Source organism: Eulemur rufifrons, chromosome 7, assembly GCF_041146395.1.
Source record: "Eulemur rufifrons isolate Redbay chromosome 7, OSU_ERuf_1, whole genome shotgun sequence".
NCBI lineage: Eukaryota > Metazoa > Chordata > Mammalia > Primates > Lemuridae > Eulemur > Eulemur rufifrons.
This window is the reverse complement of record NC_090989.1, coordinates 134,756,023-134,780,750: the sequence shown is the minus strand read 5'-3', so window position 1 is coordinate 134,780,750 and position 24,728 is coordinate 134,756,023. Positions and strand designations below refer to the sequence as shown.

Below are 24,728 nucleotides of genomic sequence, written 5' to 3'. Positions count from 1 at the left end.
TCTAAAGAATGGACAAACAAACACAACATGTAGTCATTATTAAACTGGAACTAACTGATGAGCAAACGTGCATAGAGGGAAATAAAACACAGTGGAAATCAGGCAAGCTCCAGGATCCTAGACAATGTCTAATGTAGCAAGTGGTCATTTTCTCCTCTACGTAATGGACTATTCTTGAGAATTCATTAAGATAATAAGCATTAATATGTACTAACTATACTAAGCTCTCAATATATGTTAATTTTTATTACAGGGTAATCTTTTGAGTTAAGTTTTCAAGCTAATTGAGGCAATTTCCCATGTACTTCAAGAGGATCACATTCTTTAGGTTAGGGGAAAGGGTACTTCTGTAACCCACTGGAAGTTCAGCTTCATTCTCCCCACTTCAGATGAGCTCCAGAGAGAAGAGAATAGATGAAAGGACTTGTCAGCATATATTATGACACTTCTCTCATTCATTCATTCAACAACTATTTATTGAGCATTGACTTTATGCCAGATTATTGTATGGGTGACCAGAATGCAACAATGATAAAGCAACTTCCCTGACCCTATGAAACTTAGAGACTAGCAGAGGAGACAAATACTAAACAAGTAAATAGCACACATGCATACATACGTGCTCATTTATAATGGTTCAGATGGTGATAAGCACATGGAGAAATCAAACGAGGGTAAAAATGATAGGGAATAGGCAGAGAAGGAAGAGGGATGATTACATGTTTCATGTGGTTGATTAGAGAAAGCCTCTCTCACAATATTTGGGAAGAATCTTCTCTGGTGACCTCTCAGGAAATTGTTCTGTAAAACAAAAGTACATCTGATACATAGGAATTCCTAGTATATATGACTCTCAGAGTAAGTCATTTTTAATACACCCCTGCTCTATATGAGAACATGCTTTTCAATGATAATCATGAAATAGAACAAACATATTTTCAGTATAAAGTGAAAGGTGTACTCACCAAATGAAACCATCTACTTTGTAATATCAAAATGTTAAACACCAATAGAAACCATAAGTGTGGTCATAGAAAATGACAGAATTAATGTACCTCAAGGTTCATCTGTTCATTTTTAAAATCACATTGCTCTCTTTGCTTATTTAAAATCTACTGCTTAAATGTAGGAATACATGGTACCAACAGGGGCTGAAGACATGAGCTATGCTTGAAGCAAGAGAAGAATCTGGACCTGTTATGTACTTATTGTCCAGTGGATAACTGAGACTCTGTCAGCAGACATAATTGGGACTTTTCTGAGTTAACTTCCATGTAGACTACACTGTTTATTAAATAATAATAATGACAATAATAATAATAATAATGTGATAATTGGAGCTTACATATCATCAGGTGTGGAGCAGGTGGAGTGGGGAGGAGGGGATGGGTATATTCACACCTACTGGGTGCGGTGCGCACCATCTGGGGGATGGACATGCTTGAAGCTCTGACTCGGCTGGGGCAAAGGTAATATATGTAACCTAAACATTTGTAACCCTGTAATATGCTGAAATAAAAAAAATAAAAATTAAAAAAAAAATAACAGTAACCACCACAACAAAATATTTTGGGCAGAGAAGAGTATTTTTATCAATAACATTCAGAAGTCCTAGTGCTTGGTGATAATAAAAAGTAGAACGCCTCTTAGTTCATTTTGTGAGTGTTAAATCTCTATGTACTTGCTTACTGCCTGTCTGCACGGTGTGCTATTCCCACAGTCCTGACCTAGGTATGCCACTGGTGGAGGGAGCTGTGTGTGATCCTTCTCTCTTCATTTCCAGATCTAGCATAATCTCTTCTTCCAAACACATTTTACACTCTCCTTCATGGACCTTTCACCCCTATAATACAACAGCCCAGATCCCAGAAGTAAAGCAAACTGACGTAATTGCTGAGGCTCAAAATAAAAGCTTATTTTTCTACCCACAGAAATGGGAGCCACCCAGTCTTCATGTTTGTTAGAAAGAACATAACCTCACTTTCAAGCACAGATAACAGATATTTACTGAGCACCTATAATGTATATGATGACAAGCTAGACAGCAAATGGAGATACACAAAGTTATGAGATGTGGTCTTGGACCTTAAGCTTTTTATAATCAAGTTTGAGAGACAAAACATAAATATATACACAGCTTTCAAAGGCAGAAAACATAACTCAAGAGATAGGAGTTTATTAAAAAAGAGAAATTACTTTCATCAGGGGTGGTCAATGAAAACTTCTGTATTAGTATCAGTCCCGGGTTTTAGAAGGATGAAATAGCATTGGATAAGTAAAGAGCAAAAGGAGAGAGAAAGTTCCCGTGGAGACTGCATCAGGGGTGTAGAAAAGGCAGAGTGAGTTAAGACATCAAGCAACATTTTGGATAATGCTCAATGTGAGGCTAGAAAAGCAACATGAAACATATTAGGAGAAGAAGAATGGGCTCATAGGATGCCTTAGATGCCAGGTTAAAGAATTCAACATTATAGGTAGGTGAGAGTCACCAAATGTGTTAAACAAGGCATAACCAAACTCACATAGTATTTTAGGAAGATGAATCCGGTGGTAATATGAAGTATGAGGCTGAGGGAGAGGGCAAAGGAGGAGCAAATTTGGACACAGCCATAGAGTGGTAAAGACCCGAGTGGAGGAAATGTGTCCTCAAATATGATGGGAATGCATGACATTGGACAACACCACATTAACACTCAGAGTTTGAACTGATTTTTAATTTGGGGAACGTGAAGAAAAGGGTCTGGGAAAGACAGTACACATGCTGGCATCTAGGAAAGTTCTCTTTGATTCTTTGATAGAGTATTCCATGTTAAATACTCTGAACTAAAGATTTCCAAAGAAACAGTATAGAGGAGAAATTAGAGGGACAAAGAATCCTTTTTGAATGTTAGAACTCAAATGTTGGTTTCTCCACAAAAGCCGGTAAAAGCTTCCCATCCTAAAAAGCAAGCAAACAAGAGAAAGAGTCACTTGCATGATGTCCTAAGAATGTTCTGTCCAGTGTTTTGCCCTACCTGGGATGGCCAGGCCTTGAGTATCAGATGATACAGTAGGAAACCTCTGGGCCTCTTTAGGAATTTAAGATCTACCCGCTAATTCTAATTCTTTCCTTAAAAACATAAGTAGCTTCTATTACAAACGCTTTTTTAAAAACAGTATTTTAATCCTCTGAATGGGCTGTATTTCAGGGCTGCATGTAATTTGTGATTTCTTCTGTGCTAGTGAATCTACCTCTCCTCTTTAAATAAAGCTCCCTATAAGAAATGTTCAGCTCCCCAGTAAAGAAAAATGTCCCATTCTTATTTGTGAGTTGTCTTAAGAGAATCCATGTAAGCTTTGAGAGTTGAAGACAGCCAGTACATTTACTGTCTTTATTTCACATAATTTGCTGTTGTTACAGCATGGTCTATATTACAAATTTGGTTTTGCAATTGTTCACTCTTCAAGTCACTCAAAAATTAAAAATCCTATAGGTAAAATATTACAAATCAAGCATCAAAATCCTTGAGCTATACACGGTTCTTTTTCCCAGCAGATATAAGCATTTATGTGAGGGTTCCTCTCAGGAGTTAAACAAAGAGACCTGCATCCTAGGAGGTGTGGGCAAGATGCTGGTTCTCTGGGGAGGGCACAGGAGAAAACAGACTGGGGACGAAATCTTAGACTTCAGGAAAGGGGGAGAGCATCCATTTCGCAAGCCCCAAATGAAGTGACTTTTCCTAGATTCAAGATTTGGTTTCATTTTCTGAACTGGAGATTTTAATTTCCACAGAAACAAAAAGGACCTTTGCTCATTTCTTGTAAAAATGGAAAGAATGTGGGGAACAAAAAGGCACAGCACTATTCCGTACTGTATAAGGTTGCAGGGAAGGAGGGGTTTCCACCATCTGAAATCAGCGCCAATTGCAGCCTGATTCAGTCTTTATCAGGATGATTTTCACACTTCTAAAAAAACACATCTTTCTAAACATCATGAATAATGGATTGAGATTTCTGAAATCCCCTTTCTTTCCCTCCACAATTTAAATCAAGCTCTTTCAAAGCCAACATACTATATCTTGATTGAAACCTGAAAAGGTTATAAATATTAAAGGCTAAAATTTTTCTGACAAAGGTAAGTAGATGGAAAAAATAAAAAATTCTTTATATTATACATGGGAGAGATGTACTCATCACCAACTCCGTCCTTCATCACTTCATCACTGCACTGTTGTCTGAAAGAACACGACGAACAAAACTGGGCCATGGCACCACTGTTTGCCTCCAAGGTGACTCTCTGCATATATTTCTGGCCTTCCCTAAACCAGGCATATAATGCTATTTTCTTTAAGCAAAACTTGGCATAAGGAGGCTGTATGTAGCTTAAATTATTAATATAGTCTCCTTCTGATGCTGGACATTGTTTAAATGTTATATGCCTTGTGTACTCCGTGGGATTGAAGTTTACAACCCTAAACTGTTTGCTGAGTAGCAATTTCCAAGCTGGGTGATGTTTTTATTGCCTCAAATTCCTCTAAATTTCATTAGAAACTTCTGCCAGTGAGCTTTATCAGGAGTTCAACCATGTGTCAGAAACACCAGGTCTTTACAGTGATGCATAATGGTGTAAGAATATGAAGACAACACTTCAGGCTGGGGCAGTGGAAGAGGGTTCTTCATGGACAAGGTAGGGAAGGCTTAATAATAAGTTTTATTCACATAGTGTTTTATAATTTCCAAAGCACTCTTCAGAAACGTTGTGTTATCTAATCCTTAGAACTGCCCTGCAATGCTGTTCCATTTCTTATAAAATTCCAAGTAACTTCCATTCAACAAATTTTTTTTGTGTGTATGTGTATGCATGTGTGTATGTGTTTGTGTGTGTGTGTGAGAGAGAGAGAGAGAGAGGGCAAGAGAGAGAGAGAGAAAGAGAAAAGGTCTTGATCTATTGCTCCGGCTGGAGTGCAGTGGTGCGATCATAGCTCACTGCAGCTTTGAACTCCCCAGGTCAAGCATCCTCCCGCCTCAGCCTCCTGAGTAGGTGGGACTACAGGTGCAGACCATCATGCCCAGTTAATTTTTTTTTATATTTTGTAGAGACAGGGTCTCACTATGCTGCCCAGGCTGCTCTCAAGCTCCTGGTCTCAAGCAATCTTCCTGTCTTGGTCTTCCAAAATGCTGGGTTTACAGGCATGAGCCACAGTGCCTGGCCATCCAACAAATATTCGCTGAGCAACGAATATGTGCCAGGTGCTGGTACATGGGTAAAAGTGCAATAGCAAGGGTCTCTGTTCCCAGGAACTGAGGGCTGAGAGGGAAAGACAGACAGTAAACACAAAGTCCAAATGAATCATCAAAGTAACTTCAGATAATGAGAGATGCCTTGAAGGAAAACCATCAGGGTAACATGTTGGAGAGTGACCCAGGTTAGGAAGGCTACTCCCAGCAGTGGTGTCTGAGCTGAGAACTGAAAGAAGGGAGGAGCAAGCTATGGGTTGATCTGAGGGAGGGACATACCAAGCAGAGGGAAGTGCAAGCTTAGCAGCTTGGAAACAGAAGTATTCTTGGTATGTTCTACAAACAGAAAGAAGGCCAGCATAGCTGAAGCTCAGGGAAAGAAGGGTAAGAGAAGAGTTGGAGAGGAAGGAAGGAACTACCTACTTGAGTGAAAAGAATCAAGATGGAGAGAGGGAGTGGGGCTCGTATTTGTCCAGTACTTGGTATGGGCCAGGCCTCGAGCCAAATTCACAGCCATAAGTGATGGGACTGGGACTCAAACCAGGTTCTCTGACTCCAAATCCTGTCCATCTTACACCACGCCATGCTGCCTTGCCCACACCCTGCCATCTGGAGGCCAGCTTTTGTTCACCCAGGTGGAAACAGGGCAAATAGAAGAAACATTGATATTCCTAAGCCTACATAGGCTCCTCTTTACCTGCTGGCCTGTCTCCTGAGTGATATTTACATAAACAGCATTTTTTTTTTTGCCTGCATTTTAAAACTGGTAATTTCCCTGAATGCTAAGGAATACTGCCTTTACCTCCTATCCTTAGTGGCTTCTGGGCTGAAGAATCAGCTGACTGGTTCTACACTCTGGGGTAAGTTCAAGCACTGCAGATAGAATATAATTATCAGCAGAAACTGAAATGGTGACTGAAAAAGGAAGATAAAACATATTTAATGCCTCTAGGAAATGAATCCAAATGGATCTTGATCGGTGTTGCAAGGAGAATGCAATATAAGTTCTTTCCCTGACTCTCCTTCAAGCAAGTTTGAATACTCTGTCGCACTGCTTTTACCTGAATTCAAATTGCTTTAGAAACCTGTCATATTGAATTAGTAAAAGCTGATAGTAATTCAGAGGGGTGCCAATGTGGCATTATTGAAAGTCGCTGGTTGGAAGGCTTCCTGCAGCATTATTCAGGGATTATAACTCACTTTCATCACCATGTGTCAGTATGAACAAATGATAGGATTTCTGTGGCTTTTGGATTAAACTTCTTTAAAAGTCCATCATAAATGAGATGGCCTACACTGTGAATGATAAATGCACACAGAACATCTGCATTCATCAACACGAGAATGAGGAACCAAGAGCATACGTTTGGGTTGGACCCACTCGCTGGTCACTTGGAATGGACCACAACCTGTGGTAACAGAACCTGTGGTAGCCCCGCAAAATGGTCAGGTTTCAGAAGGCCCTTGACCTTGCTGTTAGGGCAAATTCAAAGACTGGGGGAATTAGGAATAAACAACAGAGACGTGGAAAATAAAATACTCTTCCTCCTGATCTTAATGATTGGTCATCTCCTCAGAGAACTTATCCATGACCACCCTCTGACTTGTTACCCTCGTACTTTTTTTTTTTCTTTACAAGACTTAATAATTTTTGACATCATTCCATTTAATTACTTGTTTGGCTAATTTTATCCCTCATACTCCAGAATGTAATCTCCTACAGAAGTAGGATCTTAACTGTCCTACTGCCAGCCCCGGAGAACAATGCCTAGAACATGGTAGTCACTCAATAAACATTAATTGAAGAAATACAGAATTCATAAAAATTACATATATATCACAGGGGCCATTCTGTGGATAATACTATTGTTGATCAGCTATTATCGTAAAGCCTATGCAAGCTAGAATCCAGCCAGTCACTATGAACTCTCTTTATCCCTGCTGACCAGAGACTAGCTTTATGTCTAACGGTTACTTCGAGGAGGGAATCTGCTCTGTGGGATAGCTGTGAAGCAATTACTGGTCTCTGAACAATGTAAACATGCTCCTTAGTAGGCGCAAAAAAAATTTATCCAACTTCTTAACATCTTAATACACACGATAAAAATTTTAGATTTATCCCTGAACTTGTCTAACTCAAAAAGTCTAATATTTTTTTTGCAACTATTTATTTTGAATATTTCAAGTCTAAGTCTAGAGAAAGGTTGTAAGAATTACAGAATGAACACTATGGATTGACCAACTGTTAATATTCTGTCACGTTTGCTTTCCTTCTCCATATACAGAGGTGAGCATGTATGCTTGTATGGGACTGTGTCTATGTACATGCATATGTGTATATGCACATATGTGTGTCTGTGGGTCTGTGTTTTTATATGCATATGTGTATGTGTATATGTGTATATTTACTATCTGTGTATGTACATATATATGGACATTATATGTGTAAGTATATGTTTATATTTTGGCTGAACTATTTCAGAGTTAGTTGTAGACATTGATGTACTTCATCCTTAAATACTTCAGTATGAATTTCCTAAGACCAAGAATATTATACTATACTGCAATTATCATACTCAGGAAATAGAAAATTGATAACTACACTATTTTCTAATAAGCAGTTGGTTTTCAAATTTCCTTAAGTGTCCAAGAATGTCCTTTATAACTTCTTATTTTTAATCCAGGATCTCATCAAGCATCACTAGTTATATTTAGTTGCCATATCTCTTTAGTCTCCTTTAATTTAGAATGGTTCCCCAGCATGGTTTTTTTCTTGTCCTTTATGACACTGACATTTTAGTCAAGTCCAGGGCTGGTTATTTTGCATAATTTCTCCTCATCTTCATTTGTCTGATTGTTCCCTTTAATTATATCGAGGTTAAAGTCTAACATTCTAAGTACCAAACATGACCAATACTAAGTGATGCGAAATAACTCAGGCTCCCAAAAGGAATTTGCAGGCTGAATTATCAAACCAATGAAGAATTAAGACACTTCTAACATAGGTAACAGGTATGACCTGGTAAAGCAGTCTCCTCTTCTGAATTTGTTAAAATAAAAGCCTTATCAACATGATTAAGTTGGTGCTTCACACACATTAATCTCTCAAATATTACCTTCAAGATTTTTGCTAAATCCAAGTTCTACCTGTTCTAGCACCTATGCTATATTTTCTTTAAGTCATTTTAGTTATTTAAACTATTTTTTATCCTAAGAAATAATATCTGTAAAAATGATTTGCTATGCTTGCTATATTTTTCTTAATATTTATTAAAGTATAATAAAGACCCTCCCAAAATTTGAACACATCTAAAACTATGTATTATGCCACAATGGTGTACTTAGAACCACTGAGCAGAGTGCGGCCAAATTGTTCTGTGCATGTGTGTGTGTGTGTGTGTGTGTGTACACGCTTGCATGTGAGCATGCATCGGTGTAGAACTAGCTGGCAAGAAAGACCTTCTCAAAAACTAAGAAAAAAAGAAGCTGCCAAGGTTGTCAGGCCAAACTGAGGGCTGTATCCACATAAATGGCAAGACCTGCAACTCCTGAGAAACACAGCCGCTGTGTAGAGTCCCCTGACATCAGACCGACTGTGCCCTCATTCATTTCCAAACCACTCAACGGGCAAGACTGACAAGGGGCTCAGGAAATGCTACTTGGACAAACCCTGACAATGATGGAATCCCTGTATCCTCCAGAAGATCACTCTGTGTGGCCTGTAAAAAGGTATATTGGATGATGGGATTCCTGACATTTCACACCCTCCACATTTCCCAGGCAAGGAGACTGAAGCCCAGCAATTCTTGGTGAGCTGTCCAAGGTCACAGCTAGTGAATGATGAACCAGAAGCTGAATCCATGACTCCAGATGACCAGTCCAGCTCTTCCCACAACTCTGTGCTGAGTCCTGGGCTGATACAGACATTTATTTATGCATAAAACCACCTATACAGGTACACAATAATCATATAGAAAACAGACACACATATATGTGGGTATATATAAGTATGTGTGCATGTATACGAGGTTTTATACATATAGTCCCACAACCATATACCTATATAAATATATACATACACACATATATATATATAAAACCATATAAACATTCTGGTTTCCTGAGTCTCCCCTAAATGCTCTTACAACCACAAATATGCATATCCCTAAGGAGAACAGCATTCTGTAAACTTCACCCCTTGTCTTTGCTGCTCACCAACCAACCACTTTTTCCTGTGTCACGGCATATATGAACCACGCAGACTGGGCCATCCCACACTTAAATGCTTTCAGTAACTCTGCTCATCTTAATGCCTGCCAATGCGTAATCATACTATAAAAGGTCAGTCATCATTCTAGGGCTGGACCTCCGGCCTCCTTTCCACCTCAGGTCAAGGCTTGTGGAGCAGACTGGTCTGGCTCTGGGTGGTTGAGGAACACCCTTGAGCCTGTATTGGCAGCTGGCAGACATCCAGCTATCCCTGGGCCAGAATGTTCTCAGAGACTCTGGTCTCCCCTTCATCCCCATACCCTGTTGGTTACTAAGTTCTGTGGTTTCTGTCTTCTTGGCTTTTCTCCCATTCATCCTCTCCTCCTTTCCTGTGGATATGCCTTGGTGCAGACCCTCATCTTTCTCCCCTAAGCTGCTACAAGGTCTCCTTCCTGGTGTCCCTACCTGCCTGCAGGGCTATCCTCTACATCACACCACTGTCTCTCAAAGTGTGACCCAGGGACTCCGAGAGGTCCGTGAGATCCTTTCAGGGGATTCCTGAGGATGACACTCTTTCCACAATGCTATCAAGACATGATTTGCCTTTTCTACTCTTATTCTCTCACAAGCATACAGCGGAGTTTTCCAAAGGCTCCCTGCCTGGGATATCACAACAGAGTGAATGGAAAAGCAGATGTGAGAACCCAACTGTCTTCTATTAAGCCAGATATGAAAGAGACATGCAGAAATGTGCAATGATGCCACTCTTATCACTAAATTATTTTTGTTTTGGAAAATAAAATTATTTTCCATAAAAATGTTTTTATATTAACATGTAATGAGTTTATTATTTTTTTCTTTTAAATTAGTAAACATTTAAAAAATTATTAGTTTTAATTTCTAATATGGTTAACATGGATAAATATAAGCCACATAAACAAAAAACTCTTTGGTATTCTCTATAATTGCTGAGCATCTAAAAAGTTTCTGACACCAAAAAGTTTGAGAACTACTCCTGACATGGGTATCAGAATGATTTTTTTAAAAGAAGATTTATTTTATCAAGTTACCCCTCCATTTTAATCCACTGACAGACAGCCGGTGCCCTCAAGGCCAATCACTGCCGCTTGACCTCTCCGCATGGGCTAAGACCCTACCCTGCCTTTCTACCTCCCTCCTCTGCCCCACCGCGCCTACGCTCCATCCAGCCACCCGAGCACAGGTTTCCTAGGCCGACAGCAGTTGTTGTGTACTGTGTTGACTTAGCTACATGGGACCATGTTTCCAGATTTCCCTTCCCTGTGAGATTCCAGTGGAGGTTGGCCACAGAAGCAGCAGCCTGCCTGAGATTTGGAGGGCAGGCGTGCTACACAGCATTACACATGGATGGCACCATCCCAGCTGAAACACACCATTGCTCATCTGCTGACTCACTTCATTGGCGAGGGCACAGGCAAGCCCACAGCGCTCCTAGGTCCCCTGGGTCTCCCCGCTCAGTTTCCGAGTCTACGTCTGCAGCTCTGGAGCAAAAGGCACCAGCTTCTTCTTCAGGCCACCTGAGCTGCTGGGGCACAAGTCCCACCTCTTCCTCACAGGTTCCAATTTGCCCTTGCCTCGCCTCATGGCAGTCCTAGTCTCTTCTCCTCGGAGCCCTGCTGACCGAGAGCAACTCCAGGCACACCACCAGTAGTAGAGGCAATAACCTCCGTTGATCTCTTCACCAGCCCCTGTCATGGTCCCTGGCCAGTGATTTGTGTCTGCTCTCCACCTGTGCCCTGCCAGACTTTGCATCCAGAGCAGCTCCCACAGCGGCGGAAGGTCTGATTCTGGCAATAAATCCATTATTCCATGTCATTCATTGTGGCTCTGATTCCCTGTTCACACCTTAATTCATATGAAGTCTCCAGGTGTCCTTCCCTGCCTCTGTCTGGCAGAACACAAGTTTTATCTTTCCTGAATCAACTCAGGATCCCTGAAGCCATTTCACCAGCTCACAACCCAATAGATATGACTCTTGTCTTCTTCATGTCCTCACTACACCCAGAGGGCCCAAGTAGTACGCCACCCCCAGGGCTTTATGAACCCATTTTTCCATAGGTCTGTCCCTCCCTCCTATGTCTGCAAGCTCTCTGAGATCAAAGACAGGATCTCACAGTCTGTATCTTTGTAACCCCAGTCCCATGTGTGTTAAATAACCTGAATCTCATCACTACCTTCACCTGCGATAAAGCAGCCTTCGGGGTAGCTGATGAACCCCTTCCGAAGAAAAGCCTTGGTACTTTCAAGTCCCAACCTGTTGTTTACATACCTTGATCACCCTCTACATTTAGCAGCCATACTTCAAAAGACTTAGGCTTACTTCAAAATACCAGACTCACCCCAAAACAGTTTAAGAACGAACATCATTGAGAATTTTCAAAACAGTATACCACTGAATCTCAATGAAGACCCAACACTATTTCGAATAAAGCCTACAGCATCTCTCTCCAAACAATCTAGTTATAAAATCAACTATAATCTCGAGGTTGAATTCTAGCATATTCGTTAAATAAATTAACAAACAGAAAATGACATTCTTTTAAAATGCCATATATAGGTCTCACCTGTCTGATAACTGCTTTGGTTGTTATCTTCCATGTCATCAGTTGTTGATTCACACCTTAAGAGAGAGCTTTTTAACTTGGGGTCTATAGCCCCACAATGAGGCTGTGGCTAGAATGCAGGGGAATCCACAACTGTATGGGATATTTTTTTATTTTTCCCATTGACCTTCAGTTGAAATTCAGCATTTCCTTCCATTTTAAGGACAGGCAACAGACTATACTACCTTAATCATTACCTGTGACACCACCAACAAAACTCACAACTATTTTTTTTTCATGTGGCAATACAGTTACTGTTCCACAAATCCTGAAATATCACTTTTGCATGTCACAATGTTAAAATATTGATAGTTAATTCCTCCTGACTGTAGCACCTGCCTCATAATACATAGAGGCAAGTATTGGTCAACTCTACTTGGTAGTCATTCAGCCACAAAAGGTGAAAGATTTATCATTTCACTCTAGTGACCCAGATATCTATGATGCTTGATGGTCTTCCCTATCTACACTTGTTTGTTCTTCGTCAATATATGGAAAGAAATCAGTCATTTAAATTAGCTATTCTAGTTTGGAAAAATTGGACAGTTCAGATGAAAATTTTTGATTCTTTATAAGTTACTGCTGTCTTTTGAAATATGATAGACATATGGGCTCTAAGTCTAGACCAGGCAAGTTCAAACACATCTGATGGTTAAGCAAACTATTACAAGTGTGTTATTTAAAGTAATTTTTAATTATTATTGATGACACAATGGGCAATACTAGTCATGCATAATATTGTAAGTTCTGTGAGAATCAGTGTTTTGTAGTATTTGTTTTTCTCTTTGTAACCCTATGTACTTTATATTTTACATTTAAAATATTATTCCGGGAAATGGCACATAGGTTTCACCAGAGTGCCAAAGGGATCCATGGCAGGAAAAACAGCTGTTCTGGGCCTTCCATGAGCAATCCAGGCCCCTGGACATCCGTGCATTGTGAGAGACACCTGCTACCCACAGAATCCACAAATGTTACCCAGCCCTGGGCACAGTCGTGCTCACACTTCCCACTCCCCTCACAATGGAGGAGAAAAAAGACTTCTCCACTGCTGTCAGCACAAAGAAAAGGCAAAGTAGAGAAAGGAATATGATTTTATAAGAGAAGTAATGGCACACCATTTCACCTGAGAAGGCCCTAGAAGTTGATGGTGACTTTCAGAGGTCTGAGGTTGGGAAGTAAACAGCAACTTCCTAGTAACTCAATAAATTGTCACTAATTTTTCTAGAAACCAGTTGGCTCTTCTACCTTCAAGATGAAAAGTGAATTACTCTTACCTGTTATTACCGAAGCTATTTCCCTCAATCAGTTGAGTACAACACGAATGTATATTTAGAAACACTACAGCACCCTCCATGTAAAAAGAAAGCTATATGGGGTTTCCACAGTAAACCCAGGCTGGGCAGAAGAAAGTGCCGCATATTGGAGCCCATATTTCTCAGCACTGTTGTCCCAACATTTAGAAACGCCACTGGCATAAAAACAACGCTGTTGCTTTTAGAAATTTTGTTCTGTTTTTTTAAACACCAAAAACAAGATTCAGCCCACAATTTAATATTGTCAATACATATTCTTCATTACACAACTGGCATGCCAACTGTTACCTAAGCACTTCAAACTCTTCAAATCCCACACCCACACATCGCGAACTCATCTGCATCCAGATATGAATAAAGATGAATAGCATCTTGAGGAAATAGCTTCTCCATTCTCAAATGGGAAAGCCATGGAGCACACTCCTCATAGTGTCTGAGGAATTTCTAAGAGCAACGAGAAAGAATTCTAAAACCACCATTTTGTCAGAAATATCACATTCTTCTATGGCAACCTGCCCACTGGCGGTTTTAAATTTAAAAAGACCTCAGAAGTCCCTTCTTATGATTTTGTTATTTTTAAAAAGACTTTTTTTTTAATTTTACTAAACTCAAGTTAATTAGGTTTTTGGCAGGTCAGAAGCCCAACTCAGCATCTCTTTATTGAGAATATTTCTAGGAGACCTTGATGAAATTGCAAATACTTAGAAACAGTCACTTGCTTGCATGCTGGGTAAATAGGAAAGCATGCTGACTGTATTTATTTTACTATCATTATGTCTCCGTGGGGTGAGCTAGTAAAAAAAGTAGAGGCTGTTAACATCTTGGTGTGTGTGTGTGTGTGTGTGTGTGTGCATACCCTAAAACAATTTATTTTTCCTTCATCTCAAATTATGATTACAGGATTTCAGGAAGTTCCCAAAACTAGAATAAATTGTTCTCTAAATGTTTGCTTATAAACTGTATATTTGCCACTCTATTCATTAGTAAATTTATTCATTCATTCAACAGGTAGTTACTGAGTGCTGTTATGTGCCAGGCTGGTAGTATACACCAGATACAGAAAAATAGGCATATTTTGATCCCAAGAGATGTTCCCCAGGTGACTAGGTGCCCAGGCTAACCTATAGTAACTTCTTCCTAGTTAGCTAGGCTGCCATAGCAAATTACCATAGACCGGGTGGCTTAAACAACAGGAATTTACTTCTCACAGTTCTGGAGAAGATGCCAGCACGGTTGGTGTCTGGTGTGGGCTCGTTCCTTGTGTTGCAGATCGCCGCCTTCTCACTGTGTCCTCATGTGGCCTTTCCTTGGTGCATGCGGGTAGACAGAGAGGAAGGAAGCTCTCTGGTGTCTCTTCTTATAAGGACGTTAATGCTATCATGAGGGGCCCACCTTCTTGACTTTATCTAAATCTAATTACTTCCCAAAGGCCCCATCTCCAGATACCATCACATTGGGGATTAGGACTTTGATACTTCCTTAACAGCAAATGTGCTGTTTCATCTATTATGTTAGCTGAGTAGACCAAGGTGTTTCAAATCCACCACAGAAGAGTGGGGCCTTAGCTCTTCCAGATCTCTTGCAGTGGTTAGGAGACCAGGGCTCTCGATGTGGATGGGAGCTATAGCTCCCAGCAGTGGATGGGAGCTATAGAGGCATCAGACACCTCAACTCTGAAGGCCCAGGTGGCTTGGGGCTTGGAGGAGAGTGAGACAGACTCTGAGGCTCAGGTCAGCACCTGAAACAGGCAGAGGTGGTGAAATCTCTGCAGTGGAGCCAAAATCCATAACAGATGTGTTTTTGTAAGTCAGATATCCTTACTTCCAGGCCTGCCTGCATCTCTGAAGCTTCTTGTGATCAAGTTTAATCAGCCAATACAACAAAACAAATAAAGATAACACAAATTAGACAACACCAACATTTAATGTATTATAATAAGCCTGAAGTTTTCACAAAGCTGTTATTACAGAGAGCTTTTAACCAGGTCCAATGAAGCAGGTTGGTACACAGCCAACACTTGGCAGTATCAAAGCCAACATCCACCCAGCTCAGCCCCTCAACCAGAAATAATTTGACTTTTCTAGAGTTTGATCATTTCCTTAAAAGCCTGTATGATCAAAGCCAGCCTGGAATGGAAAGGGATCAAAAGACAGAAAATTACAGAAAATTACAAATGCAAGTGCAGATTTTGACATAACCCCGATTAACAACTAGTGCAGCTGAATTCTTTTCAGAGAATCTTCCCCCCGTCTCAAAGAAACAATCAACACAAACCACATAGACATAGAATGAACTCTTTCCGTCATCCTGAATCCATGCAGAATCAATCAATAACTTTTAGTGGGATCTTTGACATACAGACTTTCAAATTGGAATGTCAAGCTACTTGTGATGTTTTCAACAGAATGAAGGTGAAAAATACACCTACCTCTTTCTTCCCCCATCTATTGTTAAAATTAACAAGGCAGGTGAGGACATTCAGGTATCTTTGGGTGACTTAAACCATGCTTGTGTCTGTACCGAGTGTAAGGCTCTGCCACAGCATGCTAGGGCCTCGAAATAATTCTAACACTTGCCTAGTTCTCTGCAAGAGTTTTTATCTCCATCAACCAAAATGCTCCTCACAGCAAGGCATGAAAGGCAGTAAATATGACAGTCATAAGGCAGAAAACTGAAGGTAGTCTCACCTGTGGTCACACAGCTAATGGCAGAATCATATTCAAAATCAGGAATTTCAATTGCACATCATTTTTAAACAAGCTCTGGAACCCAGAGCTCCACTTTTCTGCAGGAGGCTGAATATAGCCTGCAGATATGTTTTGCTTCAGTTTTTGTTTTATTTTGTTTTTAATTAGTTCTACCATGTTTTAATTCAATTAGTTCTACTAAACATCAGGAGCGTTCACATGAACATCTAGATTTCTGATTTTTTTTTGGATAATCCAAAGCTCAGACCTGTACTGGTGCAGACAACAGAAAAACAGGACAAAGAGGAGACTGCAGTTCACTTCCTGGAGAATCTTGCCATAACCCATAGCTGATCAAAGACTTCCTTTGTGATCTCATACTCAGCTACCCAAAACCCTAACATGCCACTCCTTCTGTTCCCTCTCCTGAGCCCATGCTCATGTGATTTCCTCCTCCTGGGATCCCCCTATCTGTCTTGTCAGTTTGATGGGTATAGATCCAATCACTTTTCAGAATTCAGTTCAAATTTCCCTCGTACCATGAATTTATTTAATTTTGATATCTTTGGAATAACTAACCAGGCTTTGTTCGGGGCTCTTGAATATTTTCCCATTCTTGTTTTATTGAACATCTTTTCATATGTGCATATTTAGTGCTGGACACACAGGAAGCAATCAATAATGATTTGCTCAATACTAATAACGATGATTTAAGTAGTCATTGCTTATCATGTGCCAGACACTGTTACAAGTACTTTATACATGTTAAGTCATATAAGTTTCACAACTACCTATTATTATACCCATTTAACATAAAGAAAACTGAGGCATATTAAAGGTTAGGAAACTTCTCCACAGTTACTCACTCAGCTATTAAATGGCAGAAGAGGAATTAGAAGTTGTCTGGCTGTCTCTGGGTGGATGGATGGATAGGTAGGTGGATGAACAGTTAGAATGAAGAAAGGAAGGGAGAGAAGGGAAAATGAGAACAGGGAAGTAAGAACAGGTGAACCATCAGGAATAGAAAATGACAAATGGAAAAGAGATGTGAAAAAGCACTTTTTGTTGCACGAACTGCAAGTCTTTCTATGAGGCAAGGGCTGTGATGTGTGCTGGTAAATTTTAAACCAGCTTTTTGGCGGAAAAGGCCTGCTTTGTAGTGTCCGTGGTGTAAATTCTACCACAGCTGATTTCAAGCTACCAACATGACATCACTGAACACAGAGTTGGAGAGAGAAAATGTGAACGATTGTCAGTACAGGCCAGTGCTAATGCACCACAGTTTTAACACACGAGGACATAGGGTATGCCAAGGAAAATTACAGATGAAGAGACAGGTAGCAGCCAGGTGAAAAAGGACCTATTAAACCGTACTAAGGATGCAATCCTCCTGTATGTAACCAGGAGTGATTTAAAGGTTTTTTAGCAGAGAGTGATATGACCATATGGTTACAAAGAGCTGGACAAAGATGGGCACACAGTCAAAATTTTAGGAACCTCCCTTCATCTTTCCTATATCTTGCCTGAGTGACAATTATTGCTGCAAGGTAAGTTATCAATTGTTTCACCTCTTTCCTACCGTGTCCCTTTGCCAGTCAGCTAACCTTCTTTCCATAGCTCCCAACCTGCCACTCCCAACCCTTTATTCTAGGCTCCCAGAAGTGCTCTAGGTGTCACAAACCCTCAGGATTGTAGTGTGTCATCTTTCATTGTTGGATCTGTAGCGTGTAAGGGCTGGAAGGCCTATGCAAAGAAAAGAGTCTCCATCAACTTAAACAGAGAAGCTACCATATGGAGTATAAATAAAACAGTGTCAGACACATCCTTGACACTATAAACCACAGAGCTGGAAGGAGCTTCAAAGACCATTTAGTTCCCAATCATTCTCTTTCTTGGGAAGTAGAGCTCAGGACAGTCACAGCCCAGTGCCACAGAGCTGGTTAGAGCTAAAGCTGGAACTAGAACCAGGTTGCCGGGTTCCCACTTAGTCTACATGCACATAAAGAGGGTGTTTCCTGGGACGTTGCCTATCCCTGCAAAATCAAACGCTTTCTTAGAAGAGTTTTTTCTTCTGCTAAGCAGATTCCATTTCACTAATTAGAACAGAAAAAAAAAAACGTTGATCTCCAGGAGCAGGACATTCTATCATCTTCCCCCAACACCAGACAATATGAGCCATCTCTTTAGGAAATACTCCAGGACCACAGTTCGTTCTTCATCACTCACGGCCTTATTTTTGAGTTTAAGAATTCTTCAGATCCCAGCCTTTTCCCATGGGTCCCCATCTACCTGCCTACTCAAGGCCATTTCCTGATAACTAGGAACTGGGCAGGGAAAGGAAGTGAACTTTTAAAAACTACTGTGGCAGCTCTGATTAAAAAAGAAAAAATTGTTGGAGGGGAAGTGGAAACTTGGCTGAAATGCAATGTAGTCTGATAATTCACCCTCACTATAGGTGATATTGGCCAAGGCTCCAGGGAACCTAGCCAAGGGGGCCATTGGTAACTAAATTATAAGCCAGTGTTCAGCCTGCCAGGATCCGGGAGGCTATTGCTGCTCCAAGGAAGCCCATTTTTCAGTTCTTGCAAAGGTGTCTTATAGCTGGGCTATGGCCCTGAAATGAGACCTCTTTCAGCTAAAGGTCTTCTCTACTTCCCAATGCCCATCAGTATCCACAGCCTTGATCCCTAAGAATAGGGCAGATGAAACCAATTCCCTGAGCCAGAGTAGTGAACACTGGTCTGATGAGGAAGATCCCAGAGAGGTGAAACAGCTAGAAAGACTCTATATTACAATTTTCCCAGACCCATCCAGTGTATGTCTACTGTCTGGGAGAAATAACTAAGATTCTTTTCATTCTTCAAAGTATCCCAGTGCTAGATGATAAATTATATGGTCACCCTAGTCCAGAATTCTTGGGGTCATAGACCTCCAAGGCATCTACCAATAGAATTTAAGGGATTCATGAACTTAAATGAAAAATAAAAGTCACAACCTGTTCATTAACCTTCAACAGCAACGTGGCATTTCATTCCATTATGAATGCAGGCTACGAACCTCAAATGTAATAGCAGTACCAGTGATTTTGTCACCAATATAAATCAGGTATTTTCATATCATAGTACAATTGCTACAATTATCTCACAGTAGCATTTATGCTCACCCCTACTTTGAAAAGATAGTAGTTACAAGTCCCACCACTAGATCTTGTTATATATACATTATGTAAGGAACACATACATTAGTAAGGAACAGTGGGTTATTTTATAAGATACAAAGGTATTTCAATAAAATTGGTTTGTGTTATAATCTTATGTATTGCATTTTAATACATTTAATGCATTTAAACACATCATTCTGGGGTCCCTAGGCTTTGTCAGATTGCCAATCATCATGGCATAAATAAGAGAAAAATCCCTTGGTCTGGTGATTGAGAAGCCTTGTTAATGAGGTGTTCTGGGATGTGAGCAAGAGACCATGCCCTCCGCCTGAGGAGCTAGCTGGCTTTGAATTGATCTAGACTATTAGAAATTATTTAGAACATTCTTTTTCCTTGTACACATCTTTTTCTTTTGGTCTTTATTAATCCCATTCTCTTTCTTTGCCTTCTCTTATTCTTACGCCTTTTTTCTCTTACCCTCTGGTTTAGGTTTACTATCAGATATCTCAGTCTTCCTGTGCTAACTGCTGGGTTCTCTTCCTTCCCCTTCAGGTGGTTTGTTTTCCTTGTGGCCATGCCTCTCTTACTCCCCTTTCTCTCCTACCCCCGCCCTTCTCTGCTGCTTTTCTGCTGCGCCTCGGTTGGCCCTGCTGTCCTGGCTGGTCACATACCATCCCTTCTTCACAGGTTTTGTAGCAGATGCACTGACAGTCTGCACCGAACCTTCCCTTTGGGAATAATATTCATTTAATTACCAGAGACTCTTTCTGGGACACAATTTAAAAAACAAACTGGCCACCCCCCAAAATGACTACACAACACTCCACTGCAGGAGGATGAAAGCTTTGAAACTCTGAGCTTAGATATATTAATATTCGTGGACAGGGTGGAAAATATTCTGCTTGATAATCCCTGATAGCCAGACGTCTAGGGAAGATCAGCAGGTTAGACCAGGACTCTTCTCAGTGCAACAATTCCCAGTGAAGCATAAGGAAAGCATACTGCTTAGTCACTGCTAACAGGGGAGCCCTCTGTAAGCAGGCCTGCATAGTGATTGCTTCTGCAAATCACAGCTGAGGGTGGAAGACCGGGAAAGCCAGTGCAACCTCACGACCTTTCTGTTTTAGCTTCGGACAAACATACAAGTGCACTGTGCAACAGCTCTGCCCTCACCAGGGGGCATATTTGTCTTGAAATAACAGTCTCTCCCAGTAAGGTACTGAATACCTATTCCAGCAATGACCTAAAAATGGAAGGAAAGAAGGAAAAAAGGAAAAAAGGAAGAAAGGGAAGGAAGAAGAGAGGAAGGGAGGAAGGGAGGGAGGGAGGAAGGGAGGAAGGAAGAAAAGGAAGAAAAGAAGGAAGGAAGGAAAGAAGGAAGAAAAAAGGGAGGATCGCTTGAGCCCAGGAGTTTGAGGTTGCAGTGAGCTATGATTGAGCCACTGCACTCTAGTCTGTGTGACAGAGTAAAGCACTGTCTCAAAAAAAAATGAGAATAGCCTCACACATTTTTAATAATTTTTTCCATTTTATTTCTAATAAAAAGCACTTGAAACACTTCTTTAAAAACTGCCTGAAAATGTAGTGACATTTGCACTGGACAAGTATTAACATAAAACGTAGCTTAGAGAGCTTAGGATAAAATCAAACCATACATTTCCTAACCTTTACTAATCTGTTCATTTATCCTCTTAAAGAATAAAATCTTTTTTTATTGGGAGTGGTTTTTTCCTTCAGTATTTATACATTTATTTATTTTAACAGAATTATATAGCCCTTACTATTAATTTAACTCCTGTGTGGACATAGTGTGTTCCAAGCCTATTGGCTATCGAGAAGATTCCAGATTTCATTCTCATATGAAATGGCTATTTCATATGTTTTGTTGAGATGTATTAATTCATTAAGTTTTTATAAAGTATATGTATATATACACTAGTATCTCAGATATAAGAGCGTCCATCATGGCTCCAAACCATTTATCAAACAAAGCTTATCAAAGTCACAATCTGCAGATAAAATGAATACTAAATTTATTAATCTTATGAATTACTCAAATCTAAATATAGATTAAGCTATTATATATTTATTCAAAGTAAAATACATTAGAGTAAAGCTTCTCAGGTTCTACTTTGGTCTTTTTTGTTGTTTCCAATATCTTCTTCAAACTCTTTCTACAGAACCTTATGATTCTGGCTTCTCTTGTTATTAAAAATAGGTCAAGCTCAGATGCTCTGGACCTTAATTATTCTTTATTTTTAAATATCTAACCAAAAACGAGAATGTTAATTCATATTTTAGTTAACATAACTCAAATATGCATAAACATATTGATTGTGATCTGAATAAAAACTTTTTATTTTTTCATATCCTTTGCCTCAAAACATGTTGTTTAACAGGATTTTTTTATTCTAAATGTAAACAAACTCATATTTATATGATTTAAGATAAATACACACCCAAAAAATTGTCCCAGAAAAGTGTCATGTGTGACCTTGATACTTCACCACACATCAGCCACAGTAAAATAAGTACAAGGGGTTGGACCACATAAACAAGACGAGGACATAGCTAATTCCCCCACCTTCCCTGAAAAAGTTAAGAGTTGGAAACCTGGAAGTCTGCCCAGGTTCTAACAGATTCTCCTTCTTGTGGTTCCTAGAACAGAGACCACTTCTTTTTAATTTTGTCAAATCTGCTTTCAATGTTACATCTTTTCCCTTTAACGCTGCTATAATTCAACTAAACTGGTAACCCCACCTTCAGAAAGTTACCCTTCTGCGATTATCTGATTTTTGAATGGCTCTCCCTAAAGAGTGGGGCAGCTGTGCAATTGTTTCCCACTTGCATTAAAATAATATTCAATTTTAATAAATTCTCCAGAAAGAAGTGAATGTTTCCCCTTGAGGTAACTGGGGGCTCTGGGATTCAGATCAGTTGACCTGAGGCAGATGGTAGATTGATGCAGAGAGGAGGAAAGGAGGGAGGCAGGGGAGCAGCTCTTAGTGCACGCTGGATCTCTGTGGGCATCTGTCACACCAGGGCCCCTCACAGCCAAGCCTGATAGCCATCTTCCCCCACCCCATGCCTCCTCTAACCACACTGTTGCCTCCCTCTCACCTCTTCCTCTTCCACCCCAGTCACTACCCCAGGGCTCTGGTCTTGGTGTGTCAGAATTAGAGATGGAAATCCTGTTCCAGGTGACACAAAAGACACCAGGTTTCCACCACCTACCTGTAACTCTTACCCCTCGATGTGATTCTGAGAAACAGGCTCTCCGCACCACAACCATTTACTCCAGCTGATTTTTCCTTGGTCTGTCTCCAAGAGGAGGATACTATACTGATACTGATACTATAGCTAGGTGTTAGAAACCAGACTTCTATCTCACAAGAATGCTTAAAGGGACGTGAAATCCCCAAGTGACTGGACAAAGTCCCCTTTGTTGAAGGGGCTCAGTGGGTGAGGAAGTGGCAAAGGACTACTGTCTTCTTTCTGAACCCCAAGCATATCCACTAGAAATACATTATTTTGTCTCAGATTTAAAACAGCTTAAAGTTTAACCCAAAGTAAAACATTCAGGAGAAATCATAACAATTCATTTCATTGCATTCAAAAGAATTTTTCCGTCTTTTGGGAAAATTCTTTTGGGAAGATGGGAAAAATTACTTCTTATTTTCACAAATACTTGAGAGGAGGGCAGGACAGAGCTACTCCTCCTGACAGAGGTCTTTGCTAGAATGCCTGGGAATCCATTTACTCTTATTTAAAATCATCCACAGGGTTGCATAGTTAATTTTTGTTGACTTGAAGGCTTATGAATATTCCATGGAAAATTTTTTTTGCAAAAAGAGGCACATTTATTGGTGGCTTATTCATTATATGATACAGGCTTTTTCTGGTTATGCTGATTGAGAAACATTTATGAAAAAAAAGCAAAATAATCTTTTTTAATAAAAATGTCTTCTTTTTCTTAATTAATTTCAAGATGCTTAAAAACAGCTGCAGTGAACAAAACTTATTTATGTATAAATGTGGTTTATTTGATCAAGGGTAAAAAGACAGTGGTTCTAGCACTAGTTATGTTACAAACACACTGAGTAGCCTTGAGCTCAGCTCTGAATCTCCTCCCTGAGTCTGGATTGGGAGGGATGATATATCAGATCCCTTTTGGCTTTACCATTCTGTGATTTAATCCCCAGAGAGGCACTCATTTGCAGAATGCAGTTGCTACCAAAAACTCCCTCTGGTTTTTTACCACAGGGCAAATCTTTCTTCACATTTGGAGTTCTCTTTCCATTCCTCCTCTCATTTGAAAATGGAATGTCTACTAAAAGGTTCAGAAGAGAAGTCCCATACCAGTAGCCAATTCTCCAAATTGGCTTCCAGTACTAGCATTCTACCATACCAAGGTATATCCCAACAGACCCTGAGGCAGGCGATATGTAACATCAGTCTCCATGGTATTCTAGCCATGAGGACTCAGGGACTGGCACTTATAATATGCCCCTTGGATCTGGAGTAAAGGGTTAGCGAATTCCCATGCTTCCTTTTGAACAAAGTGGTTTCAGTACTAAATAAGGCTGGGAGCATGGGACACTCCCAATGTTCTCTACCCACCAGGTGAACCAGCCCCACCATTTACTGGTTAGATGACAATAAGCAAATTTCTCCCTTGCCTGGTTTTCCTACCTATGAAATGGGAAAAATAACTTTGTCTATCTGCGCAACCTATCTTTCAGGGTTGTTGTGCAGGTTAAAATTAACACAAGCCTATAAAATATCTATGATAGTGCCTGGCACATGCTAATGAAGAACTCAGTAAATCCTAGCTAGTGCTGATTATTATTGTTACTACTTGCCTCCCCAGAATAGTTTAGCATCCTGAAACAAACCACCTTGGTGTGGATTTGCCGTCTTCCCTCAAGTTCCCAAAGGGCATGCTCTAACCTGTTTCTACATGCAAAAGTGGCCAGAGCATAAACCCAGATGATAAACATCCAGAAAGAAATGGGTCCTGGGAGGCTCAGAAGCTAAATCTTGTGGAGTGCGGGGGTGGGGGAGGGGGGATAACGTCCGGGATCCTACCTCAGGTATCCAGGTAATTCGGAAGAAGCCAGCGCTCTATCACCAGGGAGGCCTGGCCTGTGAAGGTGTGGCCTTTGTGCTCAGGAGCTGCACCAGGAGCCTGCGCGGAGGGAATCCCCGTTCTGCTCCTTGGGACTCAAGAGTTTGCCACAGCAAGGCAGAGGAAGAGGCAGGGAGCTCCCTGCTCCAGAAGTGCCCCGGAATGGGAGTGACTGACCTCGGGATTCCTCCCCTGGGAGCCCCGGAGAGTTGAAACCTCCACAGGTCTGACCAGGTCAAGGGGCAAAAAAGGAAAAAAAAAAAAACAAAAAAACGGGGTAGGGGAACTGCCCTGAATTCTGCTTTCCTCTAACTTGACCCTTTTTTCCCAGCTGGTATAGGAGAGCAGGAGTCGTCCTCCACAGGGCAC

The 24,728-nt window shown here is 40.5% G+C and overlaps 1 protein-coding gene across 5 annotated transcripts in view; it reads right to left on the bottom strand.

Annotated features, from left to right (window-relative positions):
- LRRC3B (leucine rich repeat containing 3B) overlaps positions 1 to 24,728 on the bottom strand; it is an 82,854-nt gene that overhangs the window by 55,715 nt on the left and 2,411 nt on the right. The window contains exon 1 of one of the 5 annotated variants that reach the window (XM_069473312.1): positions 24,320 to 24,608. The exons of the other annotated variants lie outside the window; for them this stretch is intronic. The gene's annotated coding sequence lies outside the window, so the exon portion shown is untranslated. Of the gene's footprint in view, positions 1 to 24,319; positions 24,609 to 24,728 lie in introns of those variants that run through there. 5 annotated transcript variants of the gene reach the window in all.